At 41.4% G+C, this 16,090-nt stretch overlaps 1 protein-coding gene across 1 annotated transcript in view; it reads right to left on the reverse strand.

Moving 5' to 3' along the window:
- Positions 1-16,090, reverse strand: part of ADARB2 (adenosine deaminase RNA specific B2 (inactive)) — a 305,668-nt gene that overhangs the window by 152,971 nt on the left and 136,607 nt on the right. The window lies entirely within an intron of this gene.

Genomic DNA, 16,090 nt, shown 5'->3' on the forward strand with positions numbered 1-16,090 from the left:
AGCTGAAGCACAGGGAGGGGTCTCCAGGGCAGCCTGACAAGCCATGCTGGCAGTCCATCACACTTAGCCAGAGACAGTGAGGATGGTTTATCCTCATCCACAGCCAGCTAATGGACACTTACAGACTCTGACCCACTCCTGTTTGCTGTGGCTGTCTCCATTTATCCCTGGATCTATAAAGGACAGAGGCACAGAGGAAGCCTCTTGTGTGCTCACACACTCAGCTCTGCAGAGGTGAACCATTTGCCTGGTGCAATAGATGGGCCCAGCACTATTTGTCTCTCTTGCCTCACACCAGCTGGATCCCAGGCACATGAAAACACCCAGAGCCTCTATCCTCTCCCTCAAAAATTTTATCCAAATGTCCATTCCTTGGCTGGGTACAAATTTAAGGAACCTACATGGGTTCAACTGTCAACCTCTTACATTCATTTCTCTTACCATGTTGCCTTGATCCAATCTCTGATATCAGTGACTGATGTGGGATTGTCTGCACATACAGTGCTGACAGCCAGGTTACTTTTTGACACCCAGGAGGGATTTAATTGCTTTTTTATACACTGACTGCAGTGTACAGTGTGCCCTTGATAGCAATATGAGTTTCAGGATAAAATAAAAAGCCAAGGCATAAAAATTCCTGCCAACCAGCATGAAAGCAGAGAAAAAACTTTTGTTTTTTTCTCCCTCCAAAAAAATCAGTTGATATTTTTTAATGAAAAAGATATTTTGCTGTATTATTCAGGAAAGAGCAATATTTTATATGGATAGATCTGTAAAAATACTTTTATTTTTTCATAAAAGGATATGAGAAGGATAAATATGAAATGCAGCTAATGTGAGACATTACATTTGTGAAGGCCAGTTTTCATATTTAGCACTGGTTCCAATACAGATATATTTGTAAGAAGGATTTTTTCAGTGTACATGCCATCTCTATCCATTTCTTTCCTGTACTGCTCAGTGTCTATTTTTGAAATCCTACCCTACTGTTTTATCTAGCCTTATCCACCTAAAAGGTCAGTGTTTAAGCTAATTGCCTTGAATACCTCTGGCTCAGGACAGGGCTGACTCCCTCTGGAAGTGTCTGTCTCCCTTATCAATTCACTGCAGAAAGAACTTCTTCAGACCCCATGCCTGGCATTAGCTCAGGCAGAGCTCATCACAAACACATAAAATTTCATACACTATCAGCTCTAGTAATTTATTTCTTGTGGTGACAAGTTTTCCAGTCCATTTTCCAGTGGTGACATGGGCCACTTTCTCAATGCCACATCCTCAAACTGTTGAGTAGCAGGTAGAATTTATTTTTCTCTGGCCCCTTAGAAATAAGCCATTTTTTTCTATAGAAGGAAGGAGTGAAGGAAGAATGACCAAAAGTTGAAGTTAACTGATGATGCAGCTGGGAAGTGATCCTGACACCTGCCCTGGGTGGTGCAATGACTCTGGTCTGGAGTAATTATTTACTTCCAATGTCAGAGGAATTTGTCTCTGCTGCTGAGCAGTCAAAACTACAGCACTCTTATAACTTGGTGCTGCTCACATTGCATTGAATCATATTTCTTATTATTGTGCTTCTAAAGCTGAAGGCAGATATGTAAGCAAGAGAAAACTCAACCTGAAGTTCAGTTAAGGTTCCCTCTGTTAAATGACATGTAAACTGTGGTGTGTGTGTCTCTGTACACCCACATGGACGTGGTGCTACATAAATTGCAGGTAGGAATAGGACAAGTTTACTTTCTCTTCTGTGAAAAATGGACAGCAGAAAGATGAAAATAAGGTGAGGTTTTAAAGTAATTAAGGAAAAAATATCCCCTAAACCTTTCTCCCATAATCTGACCTTGGTTTCCATGGAAACAGGATCAGACACTTCAGTAGCAGGAAAAACTCTCATTTAAAGGTGTCACCTACAGAGAGGAACTACTACCCAACACTGACACACACCCCAGCATAAACACTCTGAGAGATCAAAGTGTCAATACAGATCCACTGTCAGTGGTTTGCAGCAAAATATTCAGCTTTCAGAGGAAAAAGAGGAGAACCAGACCCTCTGCCCTTTAGTTACTTTTGGTACCTTGGCTGTATATATGTGTGTGTATATATATATGTATGTATATACAGACACACACACACACACATATATAACACATATATATATATAAAATGCACATATATACACACATATGCACACACAGAAATTACACCAAAAGGACAAGGTCTGCTTTTGTAAGTGGGAGAGGCTTTAATTGCATGCTGCCAAGCCCCCTTGCTGTTGAATTAGCTTTCAGAATCCTAGGAAGGCTCCTGCACAGAGGCAGGTGGTGGCTATGGAAACATCTCAGCCAGCTGCAGGAGTGAGTTAGTCTGAGGTCTCATCAATGCTATGTTCCACAAGTATAGGAAATCTTAGAGATGGACCATAAATAACTTGCAAAACCACAGTCTTCTTTGTTTCATTATAAAACAAGAATGAAGGGAGTCAGCGTTGGCATCAGGGTTATTGACAATACAGATACACATCAAGTCTATTATAGAACCTGACATTCCAGTTTATTGTCCCTTTTGATTTTTTTTAACACCCTATGTTTCTTGTTTAACAAATTGTTCTCAATATGACGTATTCACAATAAGCACATAAGCACAAACTGAAACACAATTTCCTGCTAGCTTCAGTGGAAATACATTAATCCACTCGATATTTCCCAGGACAATATTATCTCTCATGTGCAGGCTATATTTCTCTCACTTGGCTGCAAAGGGGAGAAAAAAATCCTTGAAAATCTGCTTGAGAAGTGACATGCAAGAAAGTCATAGGTAAACTGCCTCTTTCTCATGTGAAGACTTTCCTATCTATCTATCTATCTATCTATCTATCTATCTATCTATCTATCTATCTATCTATCTATCTATCTATCATCCATCCATCCATCCATCCATCCATCCATCTATCTATCCACCTATCCATCATTCATCTTTTACTAAAACCCTCCCTCAACATGACAGTGGAGTTAAATAATGAAAGAAAGACAAGAAGGTAGTTAGGCTACTGCACTCCTGACTGCTTTGAAATGCTGCTGTCATCTGTTTCTAACTGCTTTGTATCACAGGGGCATTTTGTATATCAGGAAAGGAAGAATACTGTCTGCTTCTGTTACAGACAGGCCTCTTTTAAATATCCACTGCTGTTTTTCACACTCACATTCTCAAGGCCACCTATGCTGCCATGCCCTAAAAAGATGCAATATTAAATGCTACCAGGACTCTGGGAGGGGTTGATTACTGGCCTCTTATGATGCACAAGGCTAAAACACTAAATTATTCCTCACTGACTTGACAGCTGTTAAAGAGAAATGCCTTCCTCCAATAGAAATAAAAAGGGAGAACATTAGAACAAGTTTAAAGACTAAGAAGCTATTTTTCCATTTTCCTTTTCCTTTCAAGTTCTTATATTATGCAGAGTAAGCAGTATTCTCTCTGCAATTCAGAGAAGTGATAAGCTCTTACTTGGGATATAGCCCCATTCAGTGACAGTCCCTATGAATCCACTTTCCTCCTTGCCTCTCCCAGACATTTTGAGAATATCAGATGTTTTGGAAGATGTGCTGCTGAGCTCCTAACAAATTCAGTGTGTGCTGCCCTTCCAGAGCATTGTGCTCCTGGTGCACACTGAACCAGCTCTGGCAACTTGTGATCCCAGGTCTTCCCAGGAAAAGTGTGATCTGTGCGAGATAGGTGCCTATCCCCAAAAACTGCCATGCATTTTCTAGAGGCATTCTGAGGACATGACCCAGGAAGGTGCTTGCAAGAGCCAGCTCCTTGTAACTGCAGCTGTTACAGTGACAACAAAGTCCAAAACACTGCAGCCATGCAGTAGAGGAAAGAGGAAGGACAGATAGCTGGGAAATACTTATCTTTGGGCAGAAGTATTATTGATGTAATGTGGGACTACTCATGAGAAGATTTAAAAGAAAATTATTATTCAGGAATATTTCTGGCTATGAAGGAAAAATCTGCAAGAATATTTTTTCCTTAGTTCTTAGTAATTTCTGCTTTGGGATGGGGTGGGGCATCAGCAGTGCTGAGGACAAACATGAGAGAGTGGAGGGAAACATCACAGACACTGAAGCTTTGATTTCACTCCTACTCCCCCTCGAAAGCTGCCAGTTTCAAAGTGGGGAGACAGAAATCCTCCTGTCTTGTTGACAGCTAATTCCATCTGAAAACAAACTCCATGATCAACCTGCCACAGGGCATTGGTTTGAATCTGCCTTGTAGTTTGTGTGGGGGAAAGAGGATCAGTAGTTGTATGATTTTTTCTAGTCCCCTGGCCCTAATTCAAGCGTCCCCAGTAAGTCAATCTTTGACACTTGAGAGCAATGTCTGGGTTTGGTTCATGTTTAATTACATCACTCACCCTTTCCACTAATAAGCACCTCTGTCTTCCTCACTCCTGGCAAGAGGATTGAGGATTCACAGGTACCATCATTAAAAACAAGTGACTACTTACATTTTCCCAGCTTATAAGCATTCCTAAATACATCTGAACAGAAAATACTTTATTCTTGGGAAGTAAGAAACATCCAAAAAAGACTCCTTTTTGTTATGAAGACAGCTTATCTAGGGCAGAAACTAAAATATTTATTTGGATAATGGTGCATGGACAGAAGCAATAATGGAAGATCTTTTGCTGAATAGAAACGGAAGTTTGAAAACTTCAAAGGGGTGTCGGTTATGGTACTGATTATGGAATCAGAGAATTGTTGAGGTGGAAAAGACCTCTAAGATCATTGAATCCAAATGTTAATTTAGCACTGCTGTATGTCACCACTAAGCCATGCCCCCAGATGCCACAACCACATTATTTTTGAACATTAGCAGGAGTGATGAGTCCACCACTTCCCTTGGGTAGCCTGTTCCAGTGTCTAACCACTCTTTCTGTCAAGATTTTTTTCCTAATATCCAATTTAAACCTCCCCTAATGAAATTTGAGGCCATTTCCTCTCTTTCTGTTACCTGGGGAAAAAAAAAAACAACAACCTCCACCTAGCTACAACCTTGCTTTGAGTCAATTGTAGAAAGGAAATGATCTTGCAGCTGTCTCTGCAGAAGGAGCTTTTGTGTCCATGTGCAACCTCTGGAATGCATAGGGGCTCTCCCATAATGAGCTGTGGGGGAAGGTTTTCAGTAAGAGTGGAAGGGATTAAAGAGATGGACTCAGGAATGTGGTGCTGAGTCTTTTGCCTTTGAATATAGGCAGAGCTTTGAGTGGTTTGGAAAAAAAGGGCTCAAAAGTTCTGAATTGGAAATGCATCCACGATGAACTTTCAGACAGGCAGAGAGGATTTGTCCTTGGTTTGGGAAGGATAGCCCTTGGAGCTCCAGAGGGAAAGAGCAGAAAAACAGATGGAAGGAAATTAATTCAATAAAAATAAATTAGACCTTTTAAACAGTATTGTTTTTAATATTTATGATGCAAAGAAGATTTGCATTTTTCTTTCAGTAAAGTATATGTCTCCATTTGACCTTCACTGCCTGACAGAAATGCTTTACTTAGCCTGAATGGCAGACATTTTTCTATCTTTTCATGGACATTTCAAGAAAACCTAGATACTGCTAATTTTTTTGTTTACATTGTAAAATGATCCTTGATGATAAGAAAATGGTAATATTTGCTCATACCACATGACTGGATCAAGGTAGCCAATGATCTGTATCTGGGTTGCTACAGCGTGATGTATTACACTTCATACAATTTGCTGCAGGCAGAAATCTTAATTAAGGCCTTTCCTAAAGAGTGACCTTCAGGGACTGCATTTTTTAAATTGGTGTAAAAATAGACAAATGCCCTAAAAGCATTAGGGGAGTTGTTGAAAAGTGTTAAATGCACATTTCCCCATCTCCTCTTCACAAACAATGATTATTTGCTGCTTTTATCGAATGAGTTGTGAGGCATTTTCAGCAAACAATCAGCCTTAATGTGTACAGAAGGAGATTTCCACTTGATGTGCAGAGCTCAGTTACTCAGTTTCTCCTCCACTTCCAATGCAAGCTGCATGTTTGATTTGAGAATTTACTCCCCTGGGCTCTACTCATCAAAATTTTACCACGCTCATGGATATTCACTGTTTTGGGATCCCTCTAATTAGCTTGCCACATGTGGTGTCTTGCTCAGCTTTCATCAATAATCCTCTGTACCCAGCACACATTGGCATCTGGGTGGGTTTGGCTGGAAAAGGAAGGGATTGCAGATAGTGTTTAGGAAGCAAACTGACCCTACTCACAATAAAGGGCTTGTAACAGTGGGTACAGCCATGCAGGATGCAGTGGGATGTGTACAAGTGTCTCCAGGCTGTTTCACTATGAATTCTCAGATGAAACACCCTTATGATGCCAGACATGGATTTTCTTATTTCTCCCACCCGAACCAAAGTGCCAAACCCCCTGGCAGTTTGTGCTCTGAGATAAGCCCACCAACCTCACCCTCTGCTGTAGGTCCAGGCTCAGATTTGACCTCCAGGGACAACAGGAGAAGGCAGGCAGTGACAGCACCCCTGCACCCTTCACAGGGCTGTGGCATGTCATGGCACACACATTCTCAGCAGTGTTGGCTCTTCTGCTGTCCCCAAACTGCAGCCTCAGCTCAATTTTGATGACTAGCTGAGGGACACCCTGAATCAATACAAGGAAAGCTGATTCCAGTTACCACAAGTTGGATAAGCCACTTAAATTTTGAAGTTGAAATATGCTTTCAAAGTAACTTTTCAAAAGCTTTTGACACAAGTTATCCCCACCCTGCTCTACAATACAGCTTTCTCCATGGGCAAAGTTGAAATGAAACAGCTGCTGAAGCTTATAGAGAGCTCTTGTCAGAGATGGAGCTTTTGTCTGCTTTTTTTGACAAGCAGAAAAACTCTGGCTTTTTAAAGCTAAAGCCCATTGTGAGAGGTACAAACCAGACTCCTGGCTAGACTCACACAGACTATTTCCACTTAAATAAGAGTGCACTATCAGTTTACACAAGCCAAGGATGGACTGAGGACGATGATGTGTTTTCAGGGAATGCCAGGGTCCAGGAGGTGAGGGCATGGCACAGGCAGAGAGCCTGAGCTGTCCCATGCTCCAGTCCCCGTGGGGATGTGCTGGGCAGTGTGACACTGGTGGCACCAGCCCATGGCTGGCCCTCAGGGTGCTCATGGTGCACTCTGAGCACCAGCTCCAGTCCAAGCAATTTGCATGAAGTGCTTCTAGTGTCCTGTCCTCACAGTTCTTGCCACCATGCTTTCCCATAAATAAATATTCACCTGTAGGTCTCCAGTCTGGTGCAGGGCTCATTCCTGGGATGGCTGGGATTCTGTGTTAGGTGGGACTAAAACAAGGTGGGGTTTCTCTTTTTATTCCCAGTTCTGCTGCCACTCTTCAAACATGACCTGAGGAAAATAACCTCATCACCCTGTTATAGTATCCCAATCTATAAAGCTGAGATAATTGTGCTTATCTGCAGAAAGCAAGAAAAGGCCTAATCCTTGCCAAAGAGCTTAAACTTGCTCAGATGCAAGATGCAATAGATGAGCAGGATCACCACAGCCAAGCTTCTCTCCTAAACTCTGGACTCCAGAGCCTGCTAATGGCCCCAGTAAAAGCCTTGGCAGAGAAACACAGATGGGAAACCATCCACCCTTCCCAGTGGGGTGTCCTGTGGCATCCCTGACCTCTTCCACCACAGAGGCAGAAGGTGAGAGCTCTGGCATGAGTGCAGGCCCTGGCAGTGCTGTGATCTCACACTGCTTTCTCCACCAAAGCAGCTCCTCGGCTCTGCTCCAGGCTGCTTGACTGGCAGAGCCTGGAGCTAAGGAAAAATAAATAGTGAAGCAGGCAGACAGCTCAGTGGCAGCCTCACACGTCGCTGAGGAGATAACAGGCCAATGCCTATAATGATCTGCACTGAATCATTTGCCACGTTGGTATCAGAAGCTCTCAGCTTCACTCAAGGGCTCTCTCATCCAGGCTGCATCCCAGATGACAGTGTTAATACATCAACAGGGCTGTAATGAAATCTGTCAGTGCTGCCCCTGCACCAAACACTACTTGAAAAAGCAGATGTGTAGCTCAGATTCAGTTTATTACTGTCTGAGCCTTCCTCACTTACAAAACCAAAGAATGATTAAGAGGGGAAAAAAAATCCCTGTCTATGGAAAGTTGTAGTGGCTACTCCATGCAGCTTGGAGCAAAGCAGAAAGACTTTCTGGACTCTGTTATTATTATTATTATTATTATTATTATTATTATTATTATTAAGTATAATCAAATTTCAAAGAGCCCCCTAAATATTTCAAGATGTTTAAAAGAAACCCCATGAATCAAGATAGCTGGGCTTTTCTACTATTACACTGTTTGGACAGTCACAGATCACAGAAGTCACAGATCACAGAATATTCTGAGTTGAAAGGGACCCTCAAGGATCATCAAATCAAACTCTGAAGTGAATAGCCCATAGAGGGATTGAACCCATAACCTTGGTGCTATTAGCACCATGCTCTACCCAATTTTGCTGGCCTCAGGGTCAGTGTGGTTCCCCTTGGAGAACAAAGGCACTGTTTAAGCAGTGTGCTATGGCTCACAGCTATGCCTGTTTTACCATTTGCCCAATGCAAGTCACCTTAGGTAATATTTTTATAAGTACATAGTACCTTTCAGAACATACATCCTACTGACTGTTAATAAAAAATAGACTTACATGTGCTTAACACCTATCTGAAAATGAGACAAAGTCTGCTAGAAAATGGTGACATTTCAAAAATGAATGAACTCATCTGAGTTTTCTGTTCTGTCTTTACTGTTACTGGACAGAAAAGAGGCCTAAATATAAACACAATGCATCTGTGTTCCCTGAGATTGCTCTTTGCATCCTCTCTTGAAGGAGAAAGAATCATCAGAGGCACTAGAAGTGCCAGATTCTTCTCATTGACTCTAGACAGCTCCAGTGGTGAAGTCTGCACTGCAGACATCTAATATTAAGTTAAATGCAGCCATGCACTTTGTGTCCTGCTGTGCCACGAAGATAAAACACTTCTCATCTTCTCAGCATCCCTCCTTCTCTGCTTAGGCCTGTCCAGCCCTGCAGGTTTGCACCCTGTGTGCTCCACTCTTGTTTCAGGTTCTCCAGGGTACAACACTCAGAAGCAGCATGAACAAGTCCTGTCAGACAGTAAGGACAAGGATTTTGCCATCCCAACCTACACTCTGTCACTGTTTCTGTGGAAGAGGCAGAATTGCAATCAAAGGAAATTCTCTTTTCCTTTCTCCTGTCCTTACAAGGCAAAACAAAGTCTCCAGCAGCTCCTCTGTGCTGCTGAATATGGAGAAAATAATCTTGGGGGGGCCATCTGCCTGTCCTCTGCAGTGTGTGAGGAAAGCCTTGCTCTCCATCCTGAAAGAGAGGGATGAGCAGAAAGATAGAAGTGATTTTCTTCTCATACCTTGTGTATTCTGGTAATTAAAGCAAGTCAAATGGATGCAAGTAGAGGGTTATTTTGGTAATTGCCTATCTCTAAGGTATAAAACAGTATATTATGTACCATCTACAAATTAGGATTCAAAAGCAAAAACATGTGTTTAATTTTGATTTTAATTGCCTTTTTACTTCAAACATCTATTTTTCTCCCTGGTGCAAACAGACCTGAGGAATCTTGCAGAGATCAACAAAATCTTCCACAAATGCCAGGCATTTGTCTCGTGGTGGTGCTTGGCCCTGTGAGCATTTAATCTGCTAATTTTGACAGAAAGAGCAGTCTAATTTCTACAGCCTGCTTATTTTCAAAACAACAAATATTTACTGCATACTGCACTCTAAAGGACCCAATTATTAGTGTACCTCTGTTTGATTATCAATGACACAGTAATAATACCAGCAGCTGCTGAATTGTAAGTGAAAATAACCCTTTGTTCTCATTTTTCTTATCTGTAGACTATAACAGCACTCATGGGGACAATAACCTATGAAATAGATTAAAAGCCTGTTAAATGCTATTTTCAGCTTGGCAGATCACCAAACCCTAGCTTACCCTTAAGCTCTGTTTCCTTTTAAATATTCCTTTCAGTATAACCATGTGGCAACAGTAATGTGCTGTTTCACAGTGATTAAGTAACTGCACAAACAAGAGGTTTTAGGTTTATAAACAGGAGCTGGTCTCACAGGTGAACAGGGCTGTGCTCCACCAGACACTAAGGCTTCTGGCAGAGGCTGTAGTGATTTTCCACCTGGAAAAAGTCTGTTCTAGTGACTTTAAACTAAACAGGAGGACATTGTTGGTTTTCCCTTTTTGGTAAGTGTTGAACCCTCTTTTTGGACTCCAACTCCCGTTTACAACACTGGATTCTGATTAGGAGGGAAATAATTAATATTTGTTCACTGAATAATTCTGAGGTATGAGCTAATAGTTCAAATGCTATAAGCTCGAGTGGGAATGATGTAGATCAGGCCCTTCCTTGGTGTGCCAATCTCCTTTTCCAAACCCCTGATGACTTGGGTCTACTTTATCTGTCTGAACAGAGGAACAGGAGAAAAGGGAAAAAAACTCCCAAATTAGAAGGAATAAAGGAACCAGTAATGACAAAGAGTTAACAACACTGTTTTTTGAAGGAAACAGATAGGGAAGACAGGGAAACACAGATCTAGGGTAAAATGGGACCAGGAGCTTTAGTACCAGCGAGGGAAGATGGGAGAAGGACCCAGGGCCTGGCGCTGCTCTGCTGGAAGCAAATGCCATCACAGGGTAGATTGTGCTTCTGTTCAGACATGGGACAAATCTGTCAAGTGCAGCACAGCAGGATTTGTGTCTCCTGCTTTCTGTACTCATTTATCATATTTGGTTTCGACCAGAACCTCCCCCTTGGAGCTCAGAAGCTCCTCCTGTAGAAAGCTTTAACTTGCTTTACATCTTTTTGCATCAAGACAAACCTGTAGATAAAATCCCAACTATTTCGGAATTCAGCTGATGTGAGAAAACATAAATAGAAATTATCCCAGCTCCTGCCACCTTCTAAATACTTAGAAATAAAACTAAAAGATGTGTTTGTGTTTAAGGATATATTTTGGATGTTTCTTTTAAAATTTAAATTGGAAATTATCATCTTACTTCCGTATTAAGAAGGAAAAGCCTTTCCTCTTTTTGATGTATAAAGTTTCATCAACCTCTCACTGTAGGGACAATAAGAGCACATGAAATTTAAAGCTGTAGAAAGAACACTCCTCTATTTGAATTTCAGCTTGCTAAAGGCACAGAGACCTCTCACACACCTGAACATTTCAAAAAACAGGAATGTACCCAAGACTACGAAATCTTCCTGTTTATCCAGGCAAAATTCTGCTGCCTTGAGAAAACCAAAATGTGGGAAGAGGACCAATATCTAAGAGCCTTTAAGAAATCTTTTCCTGCTCAGCAGCAACCCACCTCACAGCTCCTTAGCCCCAAGTCATTCCTGGGGGTGGTTCCTCAGGATCCTGAGCTGGAACAGGATCTTCTTGCTGTTAGAACTAGGCCATTATGTTCTTTAACCCAAGACACATAAAACATTATTCTTCAAATCTCTTTGTATTCTTTGCTTGCTGCTGAACTGTGATACTCCCCCACAGACTTTTTTCTCCCTTCCTTTTATCTCTGCATCCATATTCCATGTGATGTGAATTTTAGCATGGTGCTGGATATCATGCTCAAATACTCTTTCACTGTCACCAGTATCATGATACAGCCAAAAAAAAATTAATTCCTTCATGCCTATATATCATTTGTATTGCTACTGGAAAACATGAGGGGATGATGGGTATTTTAGCATTTATCTAATTTCCTTCTCCAATTTCAATGTACATAAGACAGATCTGCAGTAGGAAAGGAAGGAGTCAGTCCTGCAGCCTCATGGAGACCCAATACTGGACAGGATGCTTAAGGCTGGAATTTCAAAGGAGTCTTTGAAGGTCAAACTGCAAAACTCCATTGTAGCTTTAAAACAGATTGTGCCTTAAGGCCCCAGCTGGAATATTTCTGCATGCGACATTTTAATGCACATCTTCAGGTTTTTGCTCATTTTGCCAAATCCTAAAATTTCACTTTGAGCTGTGGGTTGAAATGAACTGGAAATATAAAGTGAAACTCAAATGAAAGCTCTAACTTTTACCTATTTTCAGGAGAAAACTTCAAATCCCTCTAGATCCTTCTGTGAAGAATGTTTTTGAAGCAAAAGCTTAGTTCTCTTTCTCTGGTGTATGCTATTATCTTTGTGCCTTAATTTCACCCACTTGCTTGTATCCCATAAGGAAGAACATGTTTCTATACATTCAGATGACCTGGTTAGGGAGACAGTGTTTGCAGTTAAAGCAGCAATACCACAACTCTGAAAATGAATCCTATTTTAAATATATTCCTATTACTTTGGGAGTAAATTGAAGAGAATCTTTGGTTTTTCTGTTATTTTTGACACCAGCACCCTGGATTTGTGCTGGGAAGGGTGCTGGAAGTCACTGATGATTGCAGAATACACCAAGGTTCTGCAAAGGAGTCAGGAACAACTTGCGAGGGTTCATCATAAGTGATGACCTGGGTACTGGTACAGGAACATAACAGCTACATTCTGAGCATGAACTCTGCTTTTCTGATTCACTATAATTTTTTATTCAGAGCCTCATGAGATTTCTCAAGAAAAAAATGGAGGAGCCTTAACTCTGAACTCTAACTATTGTATAATCACAGAGCAGGAGGAATGGACCACGAGAGGTCACCTAGTGCATTTCTCTGCCACCTACTATTCCAGAGTAAATTGTATTTTTCTCAAATTATTTTGAAAAGACTGATCCACAAAGCCAGAGCACATTGCCTGTGCAGGATTTGCTCATAATGCCACAGAGATCATAACAGCACTTCAGCACCTGCATGATGCTGACGGCTGGAATATGAACATTGTAGTCAAACTGTGAACATTTATAATTTGATCCAAAACAGTGGCTTATCTAGCCACTCATTCTTAAAAATATAAACCAGCAAGGAAACCCCAGCCCCAGATGATTTGGATCAGTTTGCAGCTTGCTTTCCTGTGGAAAGAGAAGCTTTCCTTGCCTGAAATGGGACAGATGGAGCCCTATGGGTTGCCACTCCACAGTGCCTCCAAGCACAGCTCTCTGTGCTGTAGCTGTTGTTACAGCAGCATATGCTTGGGAGATGCAAGCTGCTTTCCCTGAATTTAGCACTCTAACACCACATGCTGGGCATCCAAGATTCATTGCTTGCCTCCCAAACCTCCCCATGTTTCCTCTTTTTTCTCCTTTAAAGTGAACTTTTGTTTACCAGAGATAGAAAAACACAAATTTGCGTGTACAGATAGATGTGTTCCTATCCTTTGTATATTCTGTAATATCTGTAGCTATGTGGAAAATTTTACAGGTGCTGTTCTCAATTTCAAGTCCCCACAAAAACAAATGGAGTCACAATTATTAGGCTCTGACAGCAGTGCTGGAAATCCATGCTCATCAGAGAGAACACTGCCACACCAGAGAGCACCCACAGCCTCCTGTTCATTGCTGTGAGAATAAGAGCAGATCTCTGATTAGCTGCTTGACCAGGAGGACAGTTTTGGCTCCCAGAGGTAGATGTAGTGTCCCAGCCTTGTGTGCCCAGTGTCAATCTCCGGCCTCATTCCCAGCATAATCCCATGCAGATGAATTGAGCTCACTTGGCTCAGTCACCAGTCAATATACTCAAACCAGAGCTGGGAATGGTTTGTCTCCTCTCAAAGAAGTCATTTAAAGGAGACAAGATGAATTCTGCATGGAAGGTGCCAATTCCATTTCACTGACCACAGAGGGGGCTGTGGGTGAGTTGTCACCCAAAACTAAGGGGACACTATCTCTCGAGATTCCTGGGGTGGATATCTAAAGTTAGGTGACACATTCAGTGTTCATTGCTATGCAATTGCACATGGATAACAGCCCAGATTTCTCCTGGCTACCCAGAGTGATTTTTACCCAATCGTATCTCAAATGTTATCTTGGAGTGACCACTGGGACCTACCTTCATTGACTGTGACTAGAACAAGCATTTCTGAGATGTCCCCCAGGACTTACAGTGCTGGGTTTAGTACAGGTGACACTTGCTAACGCATCCCCTGAGAAAATCAAGTCTAGAAAGAAATATTCCATTGTCTCAGCCAGTCTGAGCCAGAAAATGCTGAAATACTGTACTCCCCTGCAACCACGAGTCTCCCCAGCGCTAACCTCTGGCAGTGTGACAGCGAAGTTAAGGCCCAGCACCTTTAGCTGACAGATGACCTTTAGCTGACAAAAGCTCTGGTACTTTTATTCCTGAGCCCCAGAAAACAAAACCGGGCTTATAAAGATTTACAAAGGCCATGAACATCCTGTTCCTGTAGGTTTTTTTGAGCAGGGTTCTTTTTTTGCTCACAAATGGTAGCAGAAGCTATTCTGGTAATACCCTGTGAAAAACAGGGCATTAAATTGGTGTCATTTTAGTGGATTAGTACTGTCACATCAGCTGCCACAGCTTTCTGCCTATGTCATCAACTGTGCTGCTGCCATTCTCTGCCCCCATCACACTGCAGAGTTCACAGCAAAAGATGGAGTCAAAGGCAAGACATGCTCTAAATAGAACTGGATGAATAAAGAGGGAACTGCTACTATTAGAACTACAAAGAGGAGGGCTGGTCTGCTAAACTCATGGGCTTTGGGTGGTATCAATGGTACTGAGCGTTAGGACATTTTTTCCTAAATGCATTTATTTGCATCAAAACAAAGTGGATTCTGTATTCCCTCTTTTTTTAATTATGAGACTAATTTAGCTTTCTTGAAACCACAAGAAGGATGAGGTCTAATGCTTTCTAGGTAGGAGTATATGAAGCATTTTCTATAGCATAAATGACTAATATCTCCTAAGCTGTGTCCTGTATCCTACCAGGGGACTCGTTGTGTAGCCCCGGGCACACTTTTTATGTGTCAATTGTCAAAAATGTGAATGACTCAGGGGGGAGTTTCAGGTCCTCAGAAGGGCTAATTATCCAACTGAAATCCTTCCAGTGTGTTTTGGCTCTCCTAGTATCAGCAAAAGAGTCTTTCTTATCTATCTTTTAAGATCTCAGAGTACTGGGAATAAATGAGTGCAAAGTATTATTTCTATAGCATGATAAAATTCAGGGCAGTTATATATAAGAAGGAGATATGATCCCTTCACATCTTTATGGTACCTTAAAATAAGAAAATAATTTTTGGACTTCACATTTGAGCAAAATATGTAATCTATAACCTAAATGGAGTAGGAATTCTCTTTGGGCTAGAAGGAAAATTCCTCTTGCAGACTGAATGCAAGCCTTTCAGCTGTGCAGTGAGCTGGAATAGAGATCTGGCTGTTGCCAGAACAAGTCTTTAGGCGAGGTGGGAGAAGAATGGAGGTGGGAATATCTCATTTCACATAGGGCTTGGAAACTTGTTGAAATGACAACTCTTTCTACAGAGTATTTTTCAAGCAAACTGTTATGATATGAAAACAAGAGCTTGGCTGGAACTCTGCCATTTATATTGATGAAGATTTTATTTAGATACAACTTATACTTCTCAGGAACTTTTTTGACTATGTTTCAGGACAAACTGATAAAAGGGATTGAATTTTCGACAGGATGAGAAGAAATGGCCTCAAGTTGTGCTGGGGGAGGTTTACATTAGATATTAGGAAAAATTTCTTCATAGGAATGTTTTTTAAGCATTGGAACATACAGTCCAGGGACGTGGTGCAGCCATGATCCCTGGAATGATTAAAAAATATTTTAAAATTATTTTAAAATTATTAAAAATTATTAAAAAAATCATTTTAAAATTGCATGGGTATGGCACTTGAAGACATGATTTAATGGTGAACATGGTGGTGGTGCTGGGTTGACTTGATCATCTTAAAGGTCTTTCTAATCTTAATAATTCTGTAATTCCGTGTTTGCATTTTGACATCCTGGCCTTGAGGCCAGGAGAGTGGGAGTTCCAGACCACTGAAACAATCAGCACCACTATTTCCAGGAAAGCACAGCAGAGACCTGAAATGCTGGG

Source organism: Camarhynchus parvulus, chromosome 2, assembly GCF_901933205.1.
Source record: "Camarhynchus parvulus chromosome 2, STF_HiC, whole genome shotgun sequence".
Classification (NCBI taxonomy): domain Eukaryota; kingdom Metazoa; phylum Chordata; class Aves; order Passeriformes; family Thraupidae; genus Camarhynchus; species Camarhynchus parvulus.